This window comes from Danio rerio, chromosome 19 (genome assembly GCF_052040795.2).
Source record: "Danio rerio strain M-AB ecotype USA chromosome 19, GRCz13ab, whole genome shotgun sequence".
Lineage (NCBI taxonomy): Eukaryota > Metazoa > Chordata > Actinopteri > Cypriniformes > Danionidae > Danio > Danio rerio.
In genome coordinates, this window is record NC_141039.2 from 39,447,642 (window position 1) to 39,474,802 (window position 27,161).

Here is a 27,161-nt window from a genome sequence, read left to right on the forward strand (position 1 = left end):
CTGATTTCTTTGAGAATCTTGGGTCCATGTGGTCTCCAATAGTTCTTTTGCAGTATTTGTGTGATTGGGATGCAGTTCAACAAAGTAGTCTTTGGAAAAATCTACCTTCTGCCACTTTTCCAAATGATCATCTAGAAGTCAAGTTAAAATGTGTTGCTCTTTCAGCTGAGATCGACGACAAGACTTTTGTCAGGTAGTGTATAATCTCAGTTATTTTAATTAATCAAAGTTATCACTTCATCATCTAAATGGCATCACTAATGACATGGACCGGTATAAGATTCTGGCGGTATGATAACCTCGGATAAAAATATCCAACACAATCTCACGGCAATTCGTAAGTTTTTGATTTAGTGGCTAAGTCGTACGAGTTCGTACAGTCTAATTCGTACATTTTAGTACGATTTGCTCATCCCCCAATGACGGTTGGGTTTAGTTGTGGGGTTTGGTGCCACGCCTCCTTTTTAAAATCGTACAATTTCGTATGGCTGAACTCGTACAAATTCATACGAATTAGCCACTAAACTGGCAAAACGTAAAATACTTATGTTTTGTCGTGAGATCTGGCTGAAATATCACAGTTTCATGGTATCACGGTATTGTAACTACTGCTCGAAAATATATTCTTTTTAAATGTTTGGGTAAAAAACAAAACATTTTCCCCCCTTGGAATATAAAAAACAATGTATTTTATTTTTTAAAAGATTTAAAATATGTTACAACAGTAAACATATCAGGCTAAATAATGAAAATAAATCATTGACTGAGATTTCATTACAATTTAAAATGGCCTCTTTGGATACTGTATCTTTTTCTGCCGGAGATACTGTTGTCCAAAAGAACTAAAGCTTAAAAAAAGTAAATAAAAAATGTTAGACATACCTTAGGAACAGTATTACAAAAAGCTTTTGTCGGTTTTAAAACCATGACTTTCCAAAACGCAGTATACCTTGAAAACGGTTATCGTCCCATGCCTACTAATGACAGTGCAATTTTTTTCAAACAATGTATCTGTGCCACACATGTGACAGTTTCACCACAGTTTTTTTTTATAAATTTGTTTATAAAACATATTGGTTATGCTCTTGACATATAGTGCCAAATGTAATCTGGATCCAGTCCACCTTTTTCTAAAACTGCATTTTTATCATAAAAGAACAGTTTATCCTTTGACTGAGGTAACTATCGTTCCCTCATGGATTTAATGATTTTCTTTCTCTTTTTCTTGGCTTAGTTTATGCTAGGAATAGAAAAGAAGAAGAAAAAAACTGTTAAAAGTATTTATTTAATTTAAAGCAAAGAGCTTGTTGTGGAAATTTTAGAGGGATAGCATTAATTATTCATGCGTATATAAAATATTCATTGTTAAAATGCTTTTCATCTTCTTCCTTTGTTTACCGCCTTTTGAAAACATTTAGTAGGGTACAGTTCATCTGCTTCTAAAGCTTGACAAACTCCTTTGGTAATTCCTAGATAACCCTGGTGAAATATTGCCCCCTTTTCTCCTTATTTTTGAGTCCCGCAATTTTTTATATCAACTAACGACCTCAATGTTTATTCCCCACGGTCGTCTTTTCCTTGTACTCAGCATCCTGGGGAGCAGAAACAGTTTTCCAGTGAACCATTCCAATCAGTGCTGCACCATAAAAACTGTCAATATGCTGATAGGTTACTGACATAAAGACTTCTGTTTAATCTGCCGGCAGGTTACAGGCAAGAAAGCATTTCTAAAAGCTGGTTAAACTGACAGTGAATCACCCTGACAAGCCAAGCTCTCAGTGTCGGATTGTTATTATACTCATAAATGTTTGCCTCCAGCTGTAAAAGGTGCCAACATTTATGATAGCCAACAATTATTCTGGAACACATTATTTATTACATAATTCTGCATAGTCTGCAGTTCGGCACTAACAGTGTCATCAAGAATACTTCTTAATAATGCTTAATAATCAGTTTTATTGTTGACATAAATATTATTTTAGAATACTGATTGGAAACACAGTTGGCGATGTCATTGTTACATGCTACACATGCCTACAATGGTAATAACAGTAAATTGTGCATAATCTCTTTACCCTATTGTAAATAATCAATAATACTTGCGCATGGTAAAATAAAGTGTTAAACTAGTAATTTGTTGTTTTTATTAGATGTTTGAAATATGAAATTTAGTTATTTAGCAAGGACAATGCTTATTTATCATCAGTAAAACTGTAAATAAGCCAGAGTTAGCCACGAGGGCTAATTTTCATCTGTTGCCCACTGCCAGATTTTAAAAGGCAACCTAAAAATCAAAAAACACATTATCACACATACAATAACAGTAAAGGTACATACGACAAAAGGTTAAAACATAAAATAGGAATTTCCTAAAAAGTTAGAGAAAAGATTTACACTTAATTACAAACTTGATTTGCTTTTAGCCATTTCTTTAACATGTATTTAAATGTTATATAACTTGTAATAGCCCTTAAACCAGTAGGAAGTGTGTTCCAGAAATGACTAGCTTTGACTGAATAGACTGACCGTGCAAAATGTGTACGTCTAAACTGCACAGCACAGTCTCCTCTAGTAATAGATAATGTTGCCCGATCAGTATTATTCTTGTGTGTCACAAACTCACACAATGGAGGTGAAGCATATCCAATTAAATTTTAAAAAATCATACAAGCATCAGCCAAATATTTCATATTGTCAAAGCTCAATAAATAGTGTTTTTATGTTATGTTACATTGATAATACCTAAAAGACTTCTGAAGATTTAAATGCAGTTAATTATTCAACAAAAATGTTAATTTATTATTTAAATATTAGAAAAAAATGATTATGATTTTTAAATTTAAAGAAATTCTTTATAAAATGTCAAATAAAGTAAATAATAATAATAATAATAACATATTATTATATAATTATATTATTATTATTATTGTCTGTTTGTTCATTGTTTTTGTTTCTTATATGTCTTTAGTCTAAATCAGAGATGCAAAAGTAGGGCCAGCGGGCTAAAGTTGGCCCAGGGTAACCTTTGATTTGGCCCGACATCCCATCTGAAATAAGAGAGGGAGAATGATGGGGAGGTGGGACCTATGCCTTTGACAGTGATCGTCATTTCAAATTTAACGTAACCTTTTGATCCTTTGTTTTTTTTGCCGAATGACAAAAATCCCAACTGAAATGTAAAGATTCAATTAAACACTGTAAACACTGTCAGCAAACTGCACAAGACATCTGCAAGCAAATCAAAATAAGCTTGACTAGTGTATTCAGCATTAAACTTGTGTTATAAATAGGACTGTTTATGTTTTAATGTAATAAAGCCATTATAAAATATTAACTATGATACTACATTAGTCAATATGATTTAAAGCAGCTTATTCTTATTATTTTTAAGTTAATTACCGAATAAATTAGAGAATTACCCATGGCAAATTTAATATATTTAGTATATATTCGACCCACAGCCCTCAATCAAGTTTGCTTTTTGGCCCTTTATAGGAAAAAGTTTGGGCACCACTGTTCTAAACTTTTAGGTATTAATTTTCAAGTCTGACTGAACCAGTTATTTGACTTAACAGAAGTATTTTATAGTACTTTAACTACTTTTATTCATGTTTTGTTTTGAAAAATTATCCTTATAAAAAGAAATATAGCTTTAGAATGACATACAGTTGAAGTCAGAATTATTAGCCCCCCTGAATTATTAGACCGCTCAATCATTTTTTCCCCAATTTCTGTTTTACGGAGAGAAGATATGTTCAACACATTTTTGAGCATAATAGTTTTAATAATTCATTTCTAATAACTGATTTATTTTATCTTTGGCATGATGACAGTAAATAATATTTAACTAGATCTTTTTCAAGACACTTCTATACAGATTGACTAGGCAAGATAGAGTAATTAGGCAAGCTATTGTATAATGATGGTTTGTTCTGTAGATTATCGAGAAAAAATATAGCTTAAAGGGGCTAACAATTTTGTCCCTAAAATGGTGTTTAAAAAAATTAAAACTGCTTTTATTCTAGCCGAAATAAAACAAATAAGACTTTCTCCAGAAGAAAAAATATTATCAGATTACTGTGAAAATGTCCTTGCTCTGTTAAACATCATTTGGAAAGTATTTTAAAAAAATGAAAAAAATTTAAAGGGACTAATAATTCCGACTTCAACTGTATATAATAAATGAAGTACTAATAGTGTAAGTATTGCTTAATGTTTTAAATAACCAATATTTTTTGGTAAATCATTTAGGCCGAGGTGAGAGAGGCAGAGGACAGCTGTGTGGGGGCACATATCCGGGATTGAGCAGCGATCACATTTTTCATGTCCTCTGATTCAGACGACACATGGGAGGTGGAGGCTGTGACCGCACACTAAATTCAGAGGTGACCTTTAGCTGTGATTTGACACAAGTCTCAGTGGAAATTTGATTTCGGTTTTTCCCTGTCCTGCAATTGCCATGGACACACTGTGTGATGGAGATGTGTTGTGATGTGCCTTGTGTATTACACAGCCATGTGATAGCTTGAGTAAATATCACTGTCCCTGCTGCCTGGCCCAGACTGTGCCATTTATGGATGCATGAAACAAACATGTGAACATGACATGAAATATAAAGCATTTTATATTAAAAAAGGCTTACATTATTAGAAATAATAGTATAAATAGGATTTCACAGTAATGCTAAAGAAGAACCATTAGTCAAAAAACCTTCTAGTAAACAGATCGTAAAGGTGCCATAGAGTGCACTAATTCAATATATTAAATTTATTCTAATGTCTCATAGTATGTTTGTGGCTAAAGTAACTTCAAAACGTCTATAGAAATGGTTTTATATGCTCATTTATAACCACAGGAATTACCCCTAGAACGAAAAGTTTGGTTTTGACCGTATTTGGTACAGTTTTAAATAATTATGAACTCACTACGCACAAGCATACTTTAATCATTTACTGTATACTCTGCCGTTTACATATTTTTGTTGCCTCATTACAAACACCTCACAATATACAAATTAAACTAAAAAGAGGTGCATTACATTTAATCTAATTTGGTGAATGGGGATGATTGGGAGGCCATAATGGAAAAGGGCCAATGGAGGGAATTTGCCCAGAACACAGAGATTACACTCCTGCTGTTTATGAGAAGTGTCGTGGGATTTTTAATAACCACAGCGAGTCAGGACCTTGGTTTAATGTTTCATTCGAAAGACAGCGCTTACTGACAGTATAGTGTTCCTTTCACTTTTACTGGGGCATTATGACTCACACAGATCACAGGTTGAGCACCCCAGTGGCTCCCCTGCTTGCCTTACTAACTATTTCCAACAGCAGCCTAGTTTTTCCCATGTGGTCTTCCATTCAGGTACTGACCAGGCTCAGCCCTGCTTAGCTTCAATGAGTTTAGCCTGGTTTATACTCGACCCGTCCGCAAGTTTTCTTGAGTGCGCATGGCAAATGTAACATCATCGCAGAGGTTCGCTTTGGGTGCGCGTGACATGATTTTGACCGGCGGAGCGCATCATTTTTTTTTAAAGACTCGAGCGAACAGTGTGCGTGGTGCAACGTTTGATTTTAGTTGAAAATGAAACACTTTGAAGAGATTTTGTCTGAAACAGCACAACTGTACAGACATCTTTATGATATGTGATCATAGAAATAACCAGATGATCAATAATTCTTTGCTTGAAATTGCAACAGCGATGGGAAAGGAGGAAAGTTTTTGTTAAAAGGTTTGGAAGAACCTGATGGATAAGTTTGCTAAAGCCAAAAGAGTTCATTGGAAAAGTGGAGAGTCCAGGTACACAATTACAGAAATATGTTTTTCCACCATTCATAGGTTTACCACTGATGTATATATTACAATTTTGAATTTTAAACAATTTAATAATTACAAAACCTTAGTTAAGGAACAAAGAATTTCTTTGATAACTGGAAAGGATTATTTGAACCTATCGCCTTTACAATATACTGATGGCCTGTTTTTCTAGACTTTATTGGTGGTAATGGTCAGGAATGTTGTACCAGTATTGCCTCTTTAACAAAACTATAGGACAGAAAGTAGCCGGACAGAAATGTGTGAATTGTGGATCGGGCTAAATCTAAAAAAAAAAAAACATTTGTATTTTTTAGTAAGTATACTTTTTTTTTGCTTTTTTTTGCTTTTGTTTGCTTTTTTTTATATAATAAAAATATATTTGTAGAGCAAACCATGTTCTGTTGTCATTGATATTTTATTAACCTTTAATAGGTAAAACGGTCCGAAATATGAACAAAAGCAGATGCATCAAAGTTTGATTTTAAAAAATCTTGAAGGATTATTAAAATCTTTATAATCATTAAAATGATTTATAAAAATAATTTATTTAAAAATATTGAATGATATTAATGGTATGACGTTGTTCCCGAAACATTCGACTTTTCTGTGTTTCCGTCTGATGTTACGGTCAGTTTCTTTTGACCACCCCCTATCGTTTTAAAGAATACCACAACGGTGAACTCAGCGAGTAAAATGCTTGTCCGTCTTGTGAGGTGTGCAAGCACTCAGCGGAGGTGCGCGGTGCAGTGCCAGGCGAATATATAAATCCTGCATTAATGGGTCATGGACTGCAGGGTTACATGATTGTGGTAAACAAAAAGCATTGGCGAGGTGCTGAATAAATGTATAGTCCATATATCCCACTTTTTGGGTTCTGACAATCTGTTGCATGCTTCTGAAAAAAACATCCTTTTTAGTCTCCCGGCCTTTTGTGTTTTCAAAATAAGACACCCACATATACAGTATGTTTAACAAAACCTTAGATAAACGTTTTGGCCAATCATTGAATGTGCATATTAATGATCTTATGTGGATCATCAGAACCTGTGTTTTGTTCCGCTGTGGCTCACAGTTTGCCAATTCAGTGTACTTAACTCTTTTTATCCAGCTATGCCTAGGTTTATCTAGATTTTCATTATTTTTCATATAATTTTCATTCACTTTTGACCTAATCTTGTTTTTCTTGAGTTTAAAGAACTTAATTAATTAATAATCACTTTTTTAAACAATGTTATGTTCAGAGAATGTTACATTAATGTTTATGTTCATTCATGTGTTAAGTAGAGTGTGTTAATATCTGCCCACTTTTTTGTTATTCCTTAATATTCCTATCAACTTTTTAAATGTATTTTATTTTAGATTGTTATTTTTTATAGTAAAGTTCTGGCAACTACCTCTGCAAAATGCTGGAAACCACAAAAATATCAAACTAGCACTAAACAGCACTGAGGTACTTTTATTATGTTTTTGCTGTTTGCTAGCCTAGATTGCATATTAGCTTATGTTCCACTTTTCATCATTCATTCTGATGGCATTTTCTCTACATTGTCCACTGAATGTGTGAGTCTTTTATAATCAAATACAATCTGACTGCCTATCATTGTTTTATCCATTTGAGACCATTTTGAAATCATTATCGTTTCTATATTTTTATTGTTATGGCTGTGGTCTGAACCTTGAATGATGCCTTGTCCTTATAGTTATAGTGCATGGTGAAAATGGGTAAATAAGTTATGGGTACAACAAAAGTATATATACAGTCACTTAACAACATCTGAGCACACAATAGGTATGTTCTTACAGATTTATAAGTTATTGTTAATATCAATGCACAGTTGGGCTGTATTGGGCTGATTTATGAAATACGGATTCTGAAGGTGTGATGTTTAAAGCTTTTTATGTTATTACTAAGCAGTCATTACTCAACTATATAATGTGGCTTCTGTAATTATGGCTCTGCTCTATCCACTCTCTATCATATTCCACTACAAACCTGTGTCTGAAGAAGAAATTAAAGTCAATATCACACAATATGTTTCTAAATGATCATTTGCTTTAGTGTACGGAAATTACTCTCCACCAGATGTGTCGTGCTCATCACAAATCACTGTATTTGTCCATAGCTGATATCATTGTCATCTACAATTATAGTGCACAATGGCAGAGGACTGTCTCTCAGCTGCTTAAATGAATCTGTACAGAGAGAATAATGCTGAAATATTTAGTTATATCGTATTATTATAGCTCTTCTGGTTACAGCACGGTTGCTGAACCTTACATCAGAGATTCATATGGGAAGCAAGCATAATAATGTTTTCATTATGAAATATGATCTCTTTAAAATTATACGATTGTATGAAGTTATTTTATTTATCAGAGGAGATTTTTTTTGGTTCAGTAAAATTACAACTTTGAGGTTTTGTACAATGCTGAGGTTATCTGTAAGTGGCTATGGGAGCTCCAAATATAATATAATATAATATAATATAATATAATATAATATAATATAATATAATATAATATAATATGTCATTTGTGTCTAATCTGCATGTTTTTGTGAAGATAAAATTATTTTATTTTTATTACTTAACCCTTCTTGCTTCTAATATTGTTGTTTTAGGCAAGTAAGACTTGCACTGAAAATAAGTGCAATAACAAATATCATTGTATTTTGTACACTGACAATAGAAAATCTAATTCTGATAATAATACTTTTTTTATCTATTAGAATTTTTAAAAAGTTTATATTTTCATGTAAATTACACACTCTCTTGTCTTAAAAAGTTTAAAATCTAAGAGTTGGGGCGATGCAGTGGCGCAGTAGGTAGTGCTGTCGCCTCACAGCAAGAAGGTCGCTGGGTCGCTGGTTCGAACCTCAGCTCTGTTGGCGATTCTGTGTGGAGTTTGCATGTTCTCCCTGCGTTCGCGTGGGTTTCCTCTTGGTGCTTCGGTTTCCCCCACAGTCCAAAGACATGTGGTACAGGTGAATTGGGTAGGCTAAATTGTCCGTAGTGTATGAGTGTATGTGTGTGCGTGTGTGTGGATGTTTCCCAGAGATGGGTTGCGGCTGGAAGGGCATCCGCTGCGTAAAACGTGTTGGATAAGTTGGCGGTTCATTCCGCTGTGGCGACCTTGGTTTAATAAAGGGACTAAGCCGTCAAAAAATTTATGAATGAAAATGCATTAATTACATTAACTCATAATATTTCGATTAAAATGATTAATTATATTCATTTATATTCATATATATTTATTAATACATTTCCTTTTCTGCTTAGTCCCTTTATTAATCTGGGGTCGCCACAGTGAAATGAACCGCCAACTTATCCAGCATATGTTTTACTCAGCAGATGCCCTTTCAGCCACAACCCATCACTGGGAAACACACACTCATACACTACGGTCAAATTTAGCATACGCAATTCACCTGTACCACATGTCTGTGGGGGAAACCAGAGCAGCCCGAGGAAACCCACGCGAACACGGGGAGAACTCCACACAGAAATGCCAATTGACCCAGCCGAGGCTCGAACCAGCAACCTTCTTGCTGTGGGGCGAACGCTACCCACTGCACCACCGTATCACCACAATTCATTCATTCATTTATTCATTTTCTTGTCGGCTTAGTCTCTTTATTAATCCGGGGTAGCCAATGCATAATGAACCGCCAACTTATCCAGCAAGTTTTTATGCAGCGGATGCCCTTCCAGCCGCAACCCATTTCTGGGAAACATCCACACACACACACTCATACACTACGGACAATTTAGCCTACCCAATTCACCTGTACTGCATGTCTTTGGACTGTGGGGGAAACCGGAGCACCCGGAGGAAACAGCAAGAAAGTCACTGGTTCGAGTCCCGGCTGGAGTTTGCATGTTCTTCCTATGTTCGCGTGAGTTTTCTCCGGGTGCTCCGGTTTTCTCCACAGTTCAAAGACATACGACATAGGTCAATTGAATAAACTAAACTGACCGTAGTGCGTGTAAATGAGTGTGTATGGGTGTTTTCCAGTACTGGTTTCCAGCTTTGTAGCTGCCTGTTGTTCTGGGTGGTGACCTGCTACAAACATAGGTCTGTGTATGCACGAATACAACCGGCCTCTGAGCGAGCTGAGAGAGGATCACGTGAGCTCTACTGGTGCTCCTACTGGCTGTCGCTCAAGAAAGTCGCTCTTCATTTGCATATAAAGTTGAAGGATTCTCAACCTTGTCAAGCCACCTGGTCACCAACGGTCAATGTCACTCGCGTAGATGGAGGTCGCCGAAAGTTGCTTGCTTACCATTGAAATTAACGTTTGTTTGTCGCTTTGCCGCTGCGAGTCACTTGTATGGTGAATGAGGCTTAAAACATGCTAAAATAGTTGGCGGTTTATTCCCCTGTAGTGACCAATTAAATAGAGACTAAGCCAAAGGAAAATGTATATATGTATAATTATAATAATAAAAAATAACAATAATATTAATAATAATAATAATTATTATTATTATTATAACTTGGTTATGATATTAGAATGACTTAAGGATCATGTGACATTGAGGACTTAAATTATGTATAATAAATAATAATATCATAATGAACAAATATGCACTAGTCATTTGCTTATATATTAATAGAAAATTCAAAATGATCACATCCGTGACACAAAATTATGGTTGTTTAAAGCAAAGACCTGAGACGAATTGTCGATCATAATTAGCATGGACATATTTTGGCTTTATATATAAAGTTTCATCTTATTTGTGAAAATATTTATTACACAATATAAACATTTTCATTGTTACAGACATGACACGTGATTTGAAGCTTTGTGACATCTTAAATATGTAGCTCATATATTTAAAAGGCAGCGATATTATGAACAAGTGAGTGTAATTATTTATTCTACAGACCCAATCCTTCTGCAGAATACTTATTGTTAAAATAAAATATGAAAAAAGTGAGTCTTTAACCCCTTTCTTGAAAGCATGAAATGTGGTTGGATAAAAAGGAATTTTTTACCTTTGGAAAAAACCTAAGATTTCATGGATAAACCAACACAATCTCACTGCAATTCATAACGTTTTGATTTTTGTGGCTAATTCGTATGAATTCATACAATCTTATTCATACAATTTAGTACGATTTGCTCATCTCCCAATGACTGTTGGTTTAGGGGTGGGGTTGGGTGCCACGCCTCCTTTTTAAAATCGTACAATTTCGTCAGCTGAACTCATCGAATTTGTACGAATTAGCCTCTAAACTGACAAAACGTAAGATCCTTACATTTTCTCGTGAGATCAGCCTGGATAAACAAAGCAATTTCCTTAAATGTCCATGAGAGCACATCATTACAAAATGCAGATCTAAGTGAACAAATTTAAATGGGTTTTGTTCTTTTGGTAAAAACTTTATTTTTTATAATGAGGTTGACATATTCTTGGATTGCTTAATAATGAAAACAAAAACTATATTTTATCTGTGCATGTCCATTGGTTGTGCTTTGAATTTGGTTGCTTAAACTGGTTTGAGATCTGCTGCAGCTCAATTTCTTAGTAATGGTTCTTGTGGTCGCTGGCCAAGGTGCTGAACATAATTAAATCATCTAATGCAGCAGAAACATCAATTCACACATATAGTGTCGCCCTTTTGAGCCTTTGTGTAATTGTTCACATGGATGTATAGCAGTTTATCACTTTAGACTTGGATTTAGGAGAGGCATGCATGTTTTTAATGATTTTTTTTATGAAGTCATATTCCCGTAGGCCTGCTTACTAATGTGTGTGCAAAGTCTGCAAAGTTACGCTGCATTCATTTGCACAGAATCCGAGTTGACACCAGAGGCTGTGAAAATCACTTTCATGGCTGCCAAAACGGTGCCTGAGCCAGATAAAAAAGAAACCCCAAAAGCGTGATATTCTGTTTTTTTTTGTGAATATTAAATGAATAGTGACAATGTGTTAGTGACACTATAGAACCACAAGGTTGAAAGCATAAAATTAGGACCAGTGATTTGTTTTCTGTGTTTAAATAAATGACTATGATTACATAACTGAAACTAAGTAGATAGAATAGATCATTTTGCATCATTAAAAGTGTTGACCTCTAAGATTTCAAGGTGAATACATCCCTCAAGGCGACATGGTGTCTCAGTGGTTAGCACTGTCGCCGCACAGCAAGAAGGTTGCTAATTCAAGTCCCGGCTGGGTCAGTTGGCATTTCTGTGTGGAGTTTGCATGGTTCCTCCAGGTGCTCCGGTTTCCCTCATAGTACAAAGACGTGTGCTATAGGGGAATTTAATAAACTAGATTGTCCGTAGTGTATATGTGTGAATAATTGTTTCCCAGTACTAGGTTGCAGCTGGAAGGGCATCCGCCGCATAAAACACATCCTGAATAAGTTGGTGCTTCATTCCGCTCTGGCGACCCCTGATAAATAAAGGGACTAAGTTGAAGAAAAATGAAGGAATGAATGTATAATAACAATAACTCAGTAGTTCTAGTACAGTAGTACTATTACTATTATTCTTGCATTACTTTTAATATTTGATATATTAACTGGAGTGTGTATAGATGTTTCCCAATACTGGGTTGCTGCTGGGTGGGCAGCCGCTTTGTAAAACATATGCTGGATAAGTTGGCGGCTCATTCCGCTGTGGCGACCGCTGATAAATAAAGGTACTAAGCCTTAGGAAAATGAATTAATGGATGAATATCCCTCATTTGTTTATGATAAATAAGCTTGTAATATGAACAATTGATAAGCATTACTGTACAGAAGAACAATGGTTATTTATGATGCCTACAGTTAATATATATCATTACATTATTACAAGATATTATATGTAGTATTGGTTTACAGTGACACCTATGTTTCTTGCATGCACTTTGGTATGAATCAGTGTTGTTTATTATTGCCGCTGTTGCTTTTAATCTCTTTTAGTTTTGTGATGTTAATAGCCTGAATTTAACAGCGTAATCTGCCTGCCTGATTATCCCAGAAATAATAACAGTCAAAATCATTTAAATGTAATTCTTAATAATTCTCTAATAATGTGTTCAAAAAAGGGTAAGTACAGTACAGCAAAACAGGGTAAACCATCACTGTAAAGAAAACTGGGTTTCACACAGTTCCTTCATGTTGTCCCAACACAAACCGATTAAGTTAACTTTTTTTATTTAAGTGGATTAGACATAAAACAATTAAGTTGTCCCTACAAAAACTCAAGAGTTATGTTGATTTGGCTTATTTTAAATACAGTTTGAACAAGCAGCAATTATTATTATTTTTTTTTTTTTGAGTGATGGTAGGATTGAAACCTTTTTAAACAATCTCTAATTAATAAGAAGTCACTGATTAGAAAAAAAAAGATTTATCATGAATTTATAGGTCTTTTTTTCTAGAATAAATAAATATAAAAAAATATTAAAATATTTGTATTACAGGTGACTTAGTGGCTAGCACTGTTGCCTCACAGCAAGAAGGTCACTGGTTTGAGTGCCAGCTGTGTCAGTTGGCATTTCTGTGTGGAGTTTGTTCCGCAGTGTTTGCATGATTCCTTCGGGAGCTCCTGTTTCCCCCACAGTCCAAAGCCGTGTGCTATGGGTGAATTGAATAAATTGGCCATAGTGTATGGGTGTTTCCCAGTATTGGGTTGCAGCTGGAGGGGCGTCCATCCACTGCGTAAAACACACTGTACGCTGGAATAGTTGGCTGTTCATTCCGCTGTGGTGAGCTTAGAAATAGAGACTAAACCAAAGTAAAATAAACGAATAATTATATTACATACAATATAATTTACATATTATATTACATATTATATATAAAATAAGATTATGTAAATTATATTACACCATGGATGCAGCTTAACTTGATAATGCATATCAAGTTAAGTTGGCAATCACTGCATTACTTATTTTCTCCGTGTCTTACTCAGCACATAAGAAGCTTTATCCGTCTGTTTTACCAATGCTCAGGCATCAATTCCAGTAAAGTCGTTTGTGTAATGTTAATTTGACCTCAAAATGCACTGCACAGAAAAAAAGAAACAGCAACTAGCAGCAGTGCTTCTTTGTTTCAAAGCCTTGTAAATGCCACCGAATCCCGCATTATTCTTCCTGACGCGAAGATTATTCCTTCGTAATTTTGCAGCTTATAAACCTCTTTAAACACCACCAGCATATTCATTCATTAAGTAGCAGATTTGCTCTTCGGATGTGTTTGCATGTCGTCGCGTGTACGACCGCATCTCTCTCCGCCCCTCCTCCCGTATAGGAGCGGGGTGCTGCGGGGAGCTCCGCCGACCAATGGAAGCGCGAGGCACGGGCAGAGGGAATCCTGAGCGCCGCTGTCAGGATCTCAAACAGCGGCGAGTAACAGACCGTCCGCACGCGCACCAATCCCTCTCACCCGGAGGAATATTCACTATTATCCGTACGGGAATGCGAGTCTGAACTGCTAACTTAAACGCAAGGTAAGCAAAATACGGATGCGTTTATTCTTTAATTGCGTGGTTTGGTTGTTTATGTTGAGACTTCCACGATGAGTGGAAATAAAATGCACGTATGTTTACAGTGCATACTGGTGTTCACACGTTATGTGCACGACTTTGATTTTGCACCTCCACTCCTGATGGATAATTCCTACATGATAGCAAATTAATTTTTGAAGATGACTAGTAGGTGCACCTGTACTGAATGGGCAGGGGTTTAATAAATGACTGAAGCACTTGCAACTTGACAGCACTTGGAAGTTTTGTCACGGAGAATCAGAGCACTTTGAGGACTGATCAGGGACCTCTGAACCTTGGAGCAACTTAAGTTAATAAATAATTGATTGCTGACCGTGAAAGCATGTCCTGGATGTGGATGCAGCTCACTGTTCAACCGCATTAAGGTCCGAGATGGATGTTAGGGGTCTGTAGATTGAAGTAGACTTTCAAAGCACATCTTAAAAAAGACTGTGGAGCTATTAGATTGTGGTTTTGTCCTGAAAATGAGATTTGCTCTCATGTGATTCTGTGAAAGTATTGATTAAAATTGGTCCCTTGTCCAGTTTATTGCATGAGTGATCACTGCCATGGGCCGTGTAAGTAGATAGCCGTCTATCTAGATAGTAGATAGATAGAACTTCATATACAAGAGGGTTTTTGGTTTATTTTTTCCATGTCATATATACAGTATACTGCAACATAAGAGAAGGAGGGTGAAATATTATAAACGTTGCATGAGATCATTTGCATTGATCTTGATGTTGTTTGATGTCTTGATGTTGCTGGCTTTCCAGTTACTGCACATGCAGCTCGAGCAGAAGCGAACTGAATAAGTAGGTTAACTAACTGCTCATTGACTCAATTATATTCCGCCCTTATTTAGAAAAAAAAATGACATGTGAACCAGCGTTTGATTCATTTAGCTTCTGCTAGTGTAGAGATTAGTGCTTGGGGGGGAAATAGAAGATATACCTAATTGTTGGGATTGAAAAAAGGGATCAGTGCTAATTATGCCAAGATAAATACTGATGTTATTTATATCCAACCAAATCCATTTAATTCTACTCATTGTCACAAAAGAACTGAGAAAATGGCAACATATTTATGCGTACATGATGATGTGATTTACCTAATGTTAAATTATGACTGGTGGTGGGATTTTTTTTGGATGTCATTTACAAATTGAAATCAATTTAAATATAGACAAACGGGAGCGAAAGGTTTTAAAAGTGCTATATATGAAAATGATATTTCATGTAATGTTTATTGACAGTGAGTGAATAGCTAGTAAAAAATTAACTGATAGACATTCCTTACTTAGGTTGTCTGTGAAAACATGATAACTAATTTTTATATGAAGGACTCAAGATGTTTTTGCTGGAAAATCAAAAGGATGTGAAGAGTTTGTTTGAAAGCCTCATTTCCATTCTATGGCACTCAAAACAAATGTTTAAATCATAAAAAAAGAAATCAAAGCTTATCTTTGACATCAAAAATTCGTTGGACTATAAAAAACATACTGTACTACTGTACAGTTTTAGTTTGACCCAAAACATTCTTGTTAGTCTAAAAACTGCTTGCATGAGACCATGGACCAAAACACCAGTTGTATGTTGCACTAGTAATACTTTGTATGGGTTAAAAATGATATAGATCTTATTGTTTTTTTTAGAATATTAAGTAAAGATCGTGTTCCGTGAAGATAATTTTTCATTTCTCAGTGTAAATATATAAAAAACTACATTTTTGATTAATAATGTGCATTGCTTAGCACTTAATTTAGACAGATTTAAAAGCTTTTTGAAGCCTCGGAATACAGATTTCCAAATATTGTCCTATACTGACAAACCATATTAATGGAAAGCTTATTTTTTCAGCTTTTAGATGATGTATAAACAATAATCAATAATAAAAAAGACCCTTATGAGGATCGCAAACATGCTTCATAATAAAATAAATTTAATTGTTTGAGAATTGCAGAGTTTGTGCGAACTGCAAACATTACTATTAGATGCTTTAACTCACTGCTGTCATTTTTGTTGTTAGAAAAAGTTCCTATTTACATGATATTCATCTAAATGTTGCTTTTAGGAGTGACATATAGATGCTCGTTATATTCATAATATAATTTAGAACCTAATTTTACTAATCACAGAACAATTACGGCTTGTTGCAGGCTGCAGTTCACATAACAGGCCACCGATGTTCCTAAAACCAGGAGTATTTGAATTCTACCTACAGCCTCTTTCAAGTTCAAGGCTGGTGCAGAGCAAGTAAATGCCTTTTCCTCCCTCCACAAAAGACCATTGGCTTAACACTATTTATAAGAGAAGCCTTTGGGGAGTTGCACTGCAGGCTGTCGGCCTGTCCATTTTTATTCTGACCACCACTGTGAAGTTTGTAGTAGCTAAACACACAGTCCCCTCATGCTCTCAAGGCACAGAATGGTTCCTTCGGCATTTTCACACATATACATGTAAGACCACGTCTTTACTTGGGTTACGAGAGTACTTATCCCCTCTGAGATTCCTCCTTCAGCTCCTGATTCCTCTTGATTTAACTCAAGCACAGCGCCGTATAGCTTTATCCAGACACACTGATTAGGAAGCTTCAGTGAGACGAGGCCCAGGATTTGCACATCGGGCCTCATTTATGAGCAGTGTGGATCATTCGAAATGGCGTGCATTTTTGTACTCTTGGTACTTTTGTGTTCTAAATATGTTTACTAAAAGGAAGACAGTGTACCTGGTCTCAAGTATGTGCAAATGGAGCTTGAAAAGTCTTTTGGGAAGGGCTGTTTGATGCACAGTTTTGTTTAAAAGGGGTGATCTGTACTCATTGTGCTGCATTAAAAAAACGCTTTTAATCTGACACGCGATAAACCACATTGAGCATCTCGTAATAAAAAGGCCATTTTGCATTTTGCTTCTTTTATCAATAAAGGAGTTTATTGTTCTGAGTGCTTTCTGGAAGTTTATGTTCAGAGTCGTGTCTTTGGTTTATATTTGGGCCTTTAATAGCTCTTAGGTTCAGTAAAGAATGCTCTACTTCCCAAGCACTAATTTTAGCAGAATGGGTTTTTTATAGTTACTATACGGTTCTTTAGAGATCTTTGATGCTGTAGGTTTCTGGGTTATTTAAAGCATTAGATTGTTCTTTAAAGTAAGAGTTGGATGCTTTCGGATGTTTGCAGTTGATAATAATAATAATACTACTAATAATAAATGGTGGCATGGTGGCTCAGTGGTTAGCACTGTCGCCTCACAGCAAGAAAGTTGCTGGTTTGAGCCCCGGCTGGTTCATTTGGTGTTTCTGGGTGAAGTTTGCATGTTTTCTCTGTGTTTGCATGGGTTTCCTCTGGGTGCTACAGTTTCCGCCAGACCAAAGACGGTATAGGTGAATTGGGTAGGCTAAATTGGTTGTAGTGTATGTGTGTGAATGCAAGAGTATATCGTTGTTTCTTTCCCAGTACTGGAAAGGGCATTCACTGCCTAAAACATATGTTGGATTTGTTGGCGGTTCATTCTGCTGTGGCGACCCCTAAAAAATAAAGGGACCTAGCCGAAGGAAAAAGAATGAATGAATGAATAATAATAATAATGAATAATGATAATAATTTAGTTGAGTAGTACATGCATTACTATTATTATTTGATATATTAACTAGTTAAAAATGCTAATAACAATAATTTAAATAAAACACAATGACACATACAATTTTATTTTCTAGTTTAACAGTTTTCATAATCTTTAATGCTAAATATTATATTGTATATTTATTTATTGCTAATTAATTATTCTTATTATTTGATGTCAGACACCAGAACAGTTTTGGATCCAGTCATTATTTTTAATAGTGCATATGAGTAAGTAATACTATTTGAAGGTGCTGCCATTTTCCTGGATGATGAGGTTGTATCAAGTTTTGCCAACTTGGCGACTTTGTTGCTTTATTTAGTGACTTTTCAGACCCCCTTATTGACAACTTTTAAAAAAAAGTGACTAGCGACAAATCTAGCAACGTTTTTGGTGTTACTGGAGATTTAGATAGACTCTCATGTATCCGTACTGTACCATTCCTATTTTTCTCAACGTTTAGCACCGCAAGTATGAGGTATTTCCCTTGTACAGTCTAATCGATCTGCTTCCCCTTTGTTTTAAACTGAACAATTTAATTTGACTGTTAATTTTTTTCTTGTTAACGATCACAGGTATTTTAGTGAGAGTTTTGGATCTTGTCTGAGTTTATTAATATTTATTATTACTATTGTCTGAGAGATTACTGCAAATTCACTACACGTCTATACCAGTGGTTCTCAAACTTTTTTTGTCAAGTACCACCTCAGAAAAATATAGTCTCTCCAAGTACCACCAAAAATGAGCAGTATTGAAATACAGTACCGTAGTAGGCCCAGTAAAGCAGCTACAACTCTGCACAGTTAAAAAACGTGGCAGATTACCTCAGAAATATAGGCTATATGTCATAAACGGCATATTATATTCATCATTTTTGATAAATTTTTAAATGTGTGTAGCATGTACATGACATATTTCATTCCTCCGCGTACCACTAGAAGGAAGCCTGCGTACCACTAATGGTACACATACCACAGTTTGAGAACCACTGGTCTATACTGATATACTGTATTCGAACAGCAATACATTTCGTTAAATTGACATGCATACAGAAAAGCGTAATGCAAATATAAATACCCCTTTATTTACCATAGGCTGATAAACAAACAGACACAGTTGGACATGATAATGTCAGTAATATGCAAATGACGTATGATGTAATCTAGCGACATTTAGTGACTTTTCAGGCAGAGCTTAGCACCTTTCATTGAAAATAGTTGGCAACACTGGTTGTATTTGCTTATGATTAAGACTTGCTATTCTTAGGTGGTGGGTATGGCTCTGATCAGCTTTGCCAATGACTAAGTGCCATTCATAAACACACAAGGAGTTGGCAGGCATTGTTTAAGTCGTAAGTAATTATTATAATCATGCCAATGGTCCATTATAAGGGTCTGTCAGGATAAGACAGAATTAAATTACTTTGATTTCCTCCACAGAAACCCATAAAAAGAAATGAGCAAAACTCCAAACAGCGCTTCTTGGTTTGTTAAAAACATTAACGGATGATCTCTAATTGAAATGATCACATATAACAGTTTGATAGTCTTCAAAACCTATTCGTCCAAATAAATAAATAAATAAAAAGGAAAAGTGAAGCACATATGAGCCGCTGGAGGGGAAAGAAATGATGTAATATGTGGAAAGATCAGATTTTAAGCAAGCATCAAACGAGTCCAATACATCAGGGTACATCAATACATGGCTCCAAGCTTAAAGATGCAGAAGATAATTGGCACAAATGTATCTGCATGTAGAAAACAAATTACATTTTGTCCATTAGTTTGCCTATTCTCTGTGATCCTGTTCTGCGTCAGCCCTTTTTCACCCCTCCGACCCCAGTTCCAGAAAAACGATGGATGTTTCTGAGCAAAAACCAGCAGCCTTTAGCTAGACTAACTGAGTACTGCAGTGAAGCTCAGTGCAGAGAAACAGGCACATCAGAGGGAAAGCGAAGAGCAAAGTGAATGGAGAACGAGTGCAGAGGGTGTGTAGAAGGCAGGAATGGGAGGATGGGGAAGAAAGCAGAAGAGTAAAACATGGACGTGCTTGATTGCTGTTGCACATGCTCTAAACATATTAATATATTTCCATTGGCACAATTATGAAGATGGAGAGCGATTACGTGTGCTTTGTGTACTGTATACCTTCTCTCTTTTGGCTCTGCAAACGGTCGGGCTTTATAAATGGTTTTAATCATGGATCAATGGACTTATGAGATGATATGCTCATCGCTCTAATTATGTTGTGATTATGAGCTCTGCCCTGAGCTCGTGGTCTGAACCCTTCTTCACCTGAATCTCAGATTGCAGCAAGGAAATATGATTATTGGCCGTCCCAAAGGACTCTCTGACGTCTGTGTGATGCATTTCGAGATGTAGAAGTCTGGGACCACTAGTGAAGATGCTTGTTTTGGATATATTTCAAACACATTTGAAAGGATATACATACATGTTCTAATCAGATACCACATGATTGAATCAATAATTTTCCTTCAGCTTAGTTCCTTTATTAATCTGGGGTCACCACAGTGGAATGAACCGACCAACTTACCCAGCATATGTTTTACTCGGCGGATGCCCTTCCAGCAGTACAGGGAAACATCCATATACACTCATTCACACACATTCACTACGGACAATTTAGCTTATCCAGTTCACCTGTACCACATGTCTTTGGACTATGACTGTGGGGGAAATCGGAGCATCCGGAGGAAACCGACGCAAACATGCAAACTCCACACAGAAATGCCAACTGACTCAGCCGAGGCTCCAACCAGCAACCTTCTTTGCTGTGAGGCGACATTGCTACCCACTGCGTCACTGTCCATGTAATTCAAAATGCTTAAAAATCATACTTAAAGTGGTCTTTGGACATTCAAATTTTGCCTCAGGTTTCCTATAAGGGTTGGGTAAAGGGGTAGGGCTTTTCAATAAGGGCTGTTTTTTTTACAGTATAACATAGATTAGGCCTATGGAGAGTCTCTGTTAACCAACAACACTAGCATGCGTGTATTATAATCAAAGTCTATAGAATACACAAAACATGTCACTACTATAGTTTTGAATGGGGAGAAGTGTAACGGTCAATATGATGAATGAAGCCCCGCCTTCTAGCATATGAGCTAATTATTGATCGATGTAGACTGAGAATTCTCAAGGGGCGAGGCTCAAACCAGACATGCATTTCTGCAGATTTTCTGTGATTCAAGTGTTTAGGAATGAAACTAAAGAGATAGCTGCTGTTTACATTTTATTGGTGATTCCTAATTTGAAATTAAACGTAAGCTTCGCAAGCAATTTTGGAGAGTGTGTTTGTAAGTGTGTGTGTGAGAGAGAGAATGAGCGCAAGCGAAGTCACATTTGATTGGCCATCAACAATTTCAGCCAATCAGCTTTATTATGTTTACAATCTCTCGTTGGTTGGTGGTTGTTATAGTGGAGTGGGGTACCTAAATAAAATTTATTTTTTCAAAATGGCATAGAGGCAGTCATGCATATTTTCATTTTTTAAAACCACTATTAAATCTGATAATGAGCCTTATTAAAAGACATCTTGAGAAGATTGAAACGGCATGATAGAGCTGCACAATTAATCGAAAAAAGATTGATTCGACCCCCTAGATGATCTTAATCCAGCATTTCTGGATTCAATCGAACGCTACGGGGCGGTGTGACGCTGTTCCCTTTCGCGCTTGCCTTACCTCCTTGTGGAGGGCTTCCCCGCTGCAACCCGTTTGTAAACTTAGCTCACCGTGTACGTCGGCAGGCTCGAGATGCAGAGAGGAGTTGACCACGGCGACCGGTTTCGAGTTCGGGAAAGAGCGGTTCCAGCAATCAGGTAAGACAAAAACAGAATCCCAAAAATTAGGTGAACGAGTTTCGTGACAGGGTGATAACGCGGTAAAATCTGAAAACGCGGTAGAAAAAAAAATCGGGGCTTTTATTTTTTTGGACGGCTTTTGGAAACTGTTGCTCGGGTTTAGGGAAGCGAGCGGGCGGGCGGGTCAATCGGTAAAATTGGTTGGGTTCAGAGAAGGAGGAAGGCGGGTCTGCCGATTGGCCGGTTGCGCAGTCAATCATCCAGTCAGTGGGACAGCGGCCTTCGGTGGGCTCACGCGAACCGCACTCGCAAAAGGCGTCTGAGGTGCGAAAAAGCGCACAACAGCGGCCTCTCGCGGATTCGCGAAAACAAAAACGACCCGCTGGGACGTATTCTGCGGTCTCCAGAAACGTCCGCCGCACTACGTTTCCACAATGAGCCTGGGTTGCATATTTTCCAGTTTAGGAGGGGAAAAATGCCAGCTGCACAAGTCTACCCACTGTTTTATATACGTTTCTCAGTGATATGGACACCGGCAAATGCTGTTGAAAGAGTCGCATACTCTATTTATAAAGTATAATTCACCCAAAATTGTCATTTCTGTCTTTATGTAATGATGTCTTTGCGGCCACAAAATCACACGTGATGTGAGCTGCTTTACCGTGAGCTGTTACCAGAGGGGGCGGGCACGTGCCCTACTTAATAATAGACAAGCGTGCGTCTACTTTAGTGAACAGAACCTGCATAGGCTGTGAATAACAAGTAATCAAGTTGTAAATAACATTCAGTTTGTGCCACAGAGTGATCGTTTGGGAGCCGCGCAGGAAGTATGAACCGCTCTTAGCAGTGAAAATAAAACAGAAAGCGTGCACATCATTTAAATAATCATATTGCATTTTAGAATTATGATTGCGACATGCATTTATTATGTTGTTCTTTCATAGCGAACACAGTGTTGTGCAAGAGAATAACCGTTTACCAGTGTCAGTATAACTAGTGTAGCCAATAATGTTGAATATAATAAAAGAGGAAATCTGATAATGACACGTCTGATTTTATCAGTGAATAAATGGTCTAATAATGTTGTCAATGACAGATTGCCGGCAAATGTCTCAAACACAATAATTCAACATCAAAATTATGCATAGTTGTATTCTGATGTCTTCACTTTACTGTGCATTAATAACCAGGACAAATTTAAATTCTGTTTAAGTCCACCATTCCAAGTCTATTCAAAATTGAGCATTTTAGACAACAGTAGATCTACACATGATAACATTATTGTTGTTTTATCACATGTTTGAGAAATAACAATAATAATAGCCTACTCATATTAATCTTTATTTTACATCTACAGAATCGTGAAACAATCTTTATTTTAAGCAAAAAAAAATTCTCATTTTAGCCAGAATTGTGCAGCTCTACTTCACAAATGAATCAGAATAGCGGGAGACAGACGCAAAGCTATCTCAGGTCAGCCAGAAAACTTGACAGAAGAGGTAACTGTGGGTTCTTCTTGAAGATTAGACTGAGTCATTTTTATTATTATATTTTTACTTGGCAGTTGGCACATAATAGTGTAGTAAACTGAATAATGATTGTTCACACAATTTATGTTTGTAGCTACATGTTTGTTTTTATCCATGACTCACCTATAAGTTTACATGGCACAAAATAATTAAAGACCATTTAGAAATGTGATGCTGTTTTTTTGCGCTATCACCGTTTAATGACGTAATGTTCTGGGAAAACTGAAAGTGTGTGGTGGACGTCAGTTACAGTAACTTTTATTTCCTGGTTTTGTTATGTAAATTATTAATTTACATATTAAGCACTGGTTATATGCATATTTGTAATTAAGAATGATGTCCTACAAAAATTATATTTACATAATTACTATTTACCATAACAATGACTCCAAATCAATTGGGGCTGAACTATGAAGTTACACTAAACTAAAAACAAACACAAAGAGAAAATGTAGTCTGCTCTTTTCAGAAGTCCACTGAACGCCACCGTCCTTGTTACATTAAAGCACCTTAAGCAAACCGTGGCTTAACAATCAGCAACGGTCAGCATCAGTCCTGTTCCTGCAGGCCCTCCAGCAGTGCAGGTACACACTGAAGATGCCGGTCCACTTGGAGAAGGCAGAATTCGCTTCACAGCAGATCAAAGTAGGCAAGCTGGCAGGCACCAGGCAGCAAACAACCCCTCCTTTCCCAGGCTCCTCTGTGAGCGTGAATTGCATTGACTGGCTGTATCTCCCCGGGCATCGGGGCTCAGTGCATTACTGCATCATCCCTGCCCCCACGACTCGGCCTAATGGAAGATTTTCCATCCATGCACGCATATATAAACCAACTCCAGCTTCAACTGCTAAACACGCTTATACACACACACACACTAAAAACTTGTCCTCTTGCCATCTAACTGATTCACTTGATGCTTTCTTGAACTGGGGTGTAAATGCATTGGTGCAGTTGACCTGACTGAAGTTAATCAACTGATTGTGCGCTATGCGATTTACTTAACTATGTTAGACCTAGTTATACATCTGCTGAATCAGTTTGCCTTTACACACACTACACTAATAGTATAATGGATCACAAATCTCACAGTTTGGATCGCATGATGGTTTCTTGTCAGGAATCAGACCATTTTTTGAATCAGCCAAAAAGGGGAGGAGACAAATGTAATTTGCTTTTTATTTATTACAAAAACAGTACTGCAAGACACTTTTAGTTTCAACAAACAGGACTTAAAACAAGTAATTTTATTAAAAATAAAATGAAAAAATAATCAGCTGAATAAATATAAAATGTAAAATATTCATTACTGTGAAAAATTCACTTTTACTACTACTGTTGCTGATAATGTTAAATGTAGAAATCTAACATTATAATTTGTGCAACCCATATTTATATTTAATCTCATTTTCGATAAACGATTCAGTCATTCACTCATTAAACGTCATGTTTCATTGCTAGATGGATCATTTTTGGTGAATTATTCAGTGCCATATTTTTGATGGCTGATTGTTGCCACCTATTGGTTAAATAATGTAAATGCTGCCTACAACTTTTATTTTTGAGTGTCGAGTTAAATGCATATGACGTTGATTGTAATTTTTACCATAAACATTGGTGGTTTTATCTAACCTTTAAACTGTTATCCCAGTACTTCGGTGTTATTTGACTGTAACTTTGACTGAATCTCTTTCTTGATTTTTGCATTTTTTTAATCAGAGATTTAAATGCAGCGATTCAAAGGATAATATATATATATATATACACACACACACATATATATATATACATACACACACACACACACAGATATATATATATATATATATATATACACACACACCATTTAGAAATAGGAATGAAAAAATAAAGTGGTTGCTCTCATGAAGTGAATATATATATATATATATATATATATATATATATATATATATATATATATATATATATATATATATATATATATATATATATATATATACATACATACGGCTTTATCGACATTATCACCCACTAAATGCGGATGGATTTCCGCTATGTCAGTTAAGACAGCCGCTCCCACGAGCCACTTTGGTTGGTTAAAAATTTTTAATTTGAAGTTTTCTTAAAAACAAAGATAAAGATGGCCCAATATGCGAACAAATCTCAGAATCAAGAAGCAGCATGACTGACAAAACTAATTGTGTTCGAGCAGGCAAGAGAAAGTAGGTGAATACAGAGTGAGAGAATAATCACTCACACTCAGGGGATGTGATGCGCGCTCCCGTTTACTTGCGTGAAGCAACCTTGTTTAGAGGAAAACGCAACTGGTGAGATCTCTTTGAAGAAGTTAAGTTACTATTTGTTACTTATACAACTGGGATTGACGACAAGACCAAGATTAAAAAAAATAATCATATATCCTTTTGTAAGCATTAGCGGTCACTGCTTTTGTTTTAATCATTCTTTAAACAGATTATTAACAGCCCTAACATTAACCGTGTGTGCTTGATCATCCTTTCATTATCACACACGGTATGCTTTTTACCTGCTTTCTTTTGCGTACAGGTGTTTTTGTTAATGTGGTTTAATTAAAATACTTTAATTAATTACAACAGCATTGCTTTCATTTGAGTTAACTCCTCATTTATATGTAGTTATTGCTGATCTGAGACATTTGGCCAGGACAGACGGCTGTGCATATTTTAGATTTACATGACAATAGTTCTTTGAAATAATTTTTTTTTTTTTAAAGAAAAATTTTTGTTGAATTGAAAAGTGCAAGTGTGCAGATATAATTTGGTTGTTTTGACACATCCTGTGAAGTTTGTGGCTTGAAAATAATAATTCATTTATTTTTGGTGTGGTCAGAGATCAATTTGGTAAATCCTTCATTTTAAGCTCTGAAAAGTCCTGTGAAATGAAAACTAATTGCAATGCGACAACCCATTTGCTTGTGCACATTGAGCAAACTCACACAAAAAAAGTGAATACTAACACAAACAAAAAGTGAAATGAATGAGGAGACCTGTGGACATTACATAAAATCTAGCCAAGTAATTTTAGCATGCCAAAGTCAAATTTATTCATATAAAATATATTTTCCCTACAACAAAAGTGTGGCTAGTGAAAATGGCGAGTGGCTAGTAATGTTGGAAATCTACTAGCCACAGTGGCTGGTGATCAAAAAAGTTAATGTCAAGCCCCGTGTATTAATATATGCTAATATATATGTTAATACACAGAAATATATGTCGCTTGGATGTTGAGATCCATATCTTTTAATGGTTAACTGTGCAGCTTACAAGTAGTGACAGAAAACACCTTTAATACCCTAAGAAACCCACCACATCCTGAATAACCCACTACAACTTCTTCCATCATCATTAAAGCCTAAATGTTTTCATACATGTGATCTGAAGGACGCGAGAGGCGATCTTCTTTGTGATCTTTCCAAATTCAGGATTAATCTTCGAGTAAAAAACAAAAGTATTAATTCGTAAGTCACGTGTGTTCCAGTGGGTTGTGATCCATATGAATCATGAATCATGAATCATGAATCAACCTCTATACCATGTATCTCTATGTATCAAACACTGTGTATTAATATTGATGTAGACCAATTTAAACAGCAATTAAGTGAAACATACTGTATTAATCATTCATCAACAACTTCAATAGTTTTTTTAGTGTGCTACATCCTTTAGTTTGTGATTCTTTATGCTGTAAATGATCATTTATAAATTATTCTAACATGCTTATATGTAAAATATGTGCATTAACTAAAAATTCGATTATTGTTTTTGTTCTTGTTGCATTACACAAAATGCACCGCTATCTGCTTTAATTTATTAATTTGATACTCACTACTTGAGGTTTAGAGTGGAAATCTCTGTAGGAATTGTCTTGGCT

The 27,161-nt window shown here is 36.0% G+C and overlaps 1 protein-coding gene across 6 annotated transcripts in view; it reads left to right on the forward strand.

The window, feature by feature from the left end:
• Nucleotides 1-27,161, forward strand: part of dlgap3 (discs, large (Drosophila) homolog-associated protein 3) — a 328,237-nt gene that overhangs the window by 2,440 nt on the left and 298,636 nt on the right. For 4 of the 6 annotated variants that reach the window (XR_015515960.2, XM_087294505.2, XM_087294504.2 and 1 more), the window contains exon 1: nt 14,157-14,269. The exons of 1 other annotated variant lie outside the window; for it this stretch is intronic. The gene's annotated coding sequence lies outside the window, so the exon portion shown is untranslated. Of the gene's footprint in view, nt 1-4,251; nt 4,386-14,156; nt 14,270-27,161 lie in introns of those variants that run through there. One more of the 6 variants, XM_088651379.1, reaches the window with a different exon arrangement.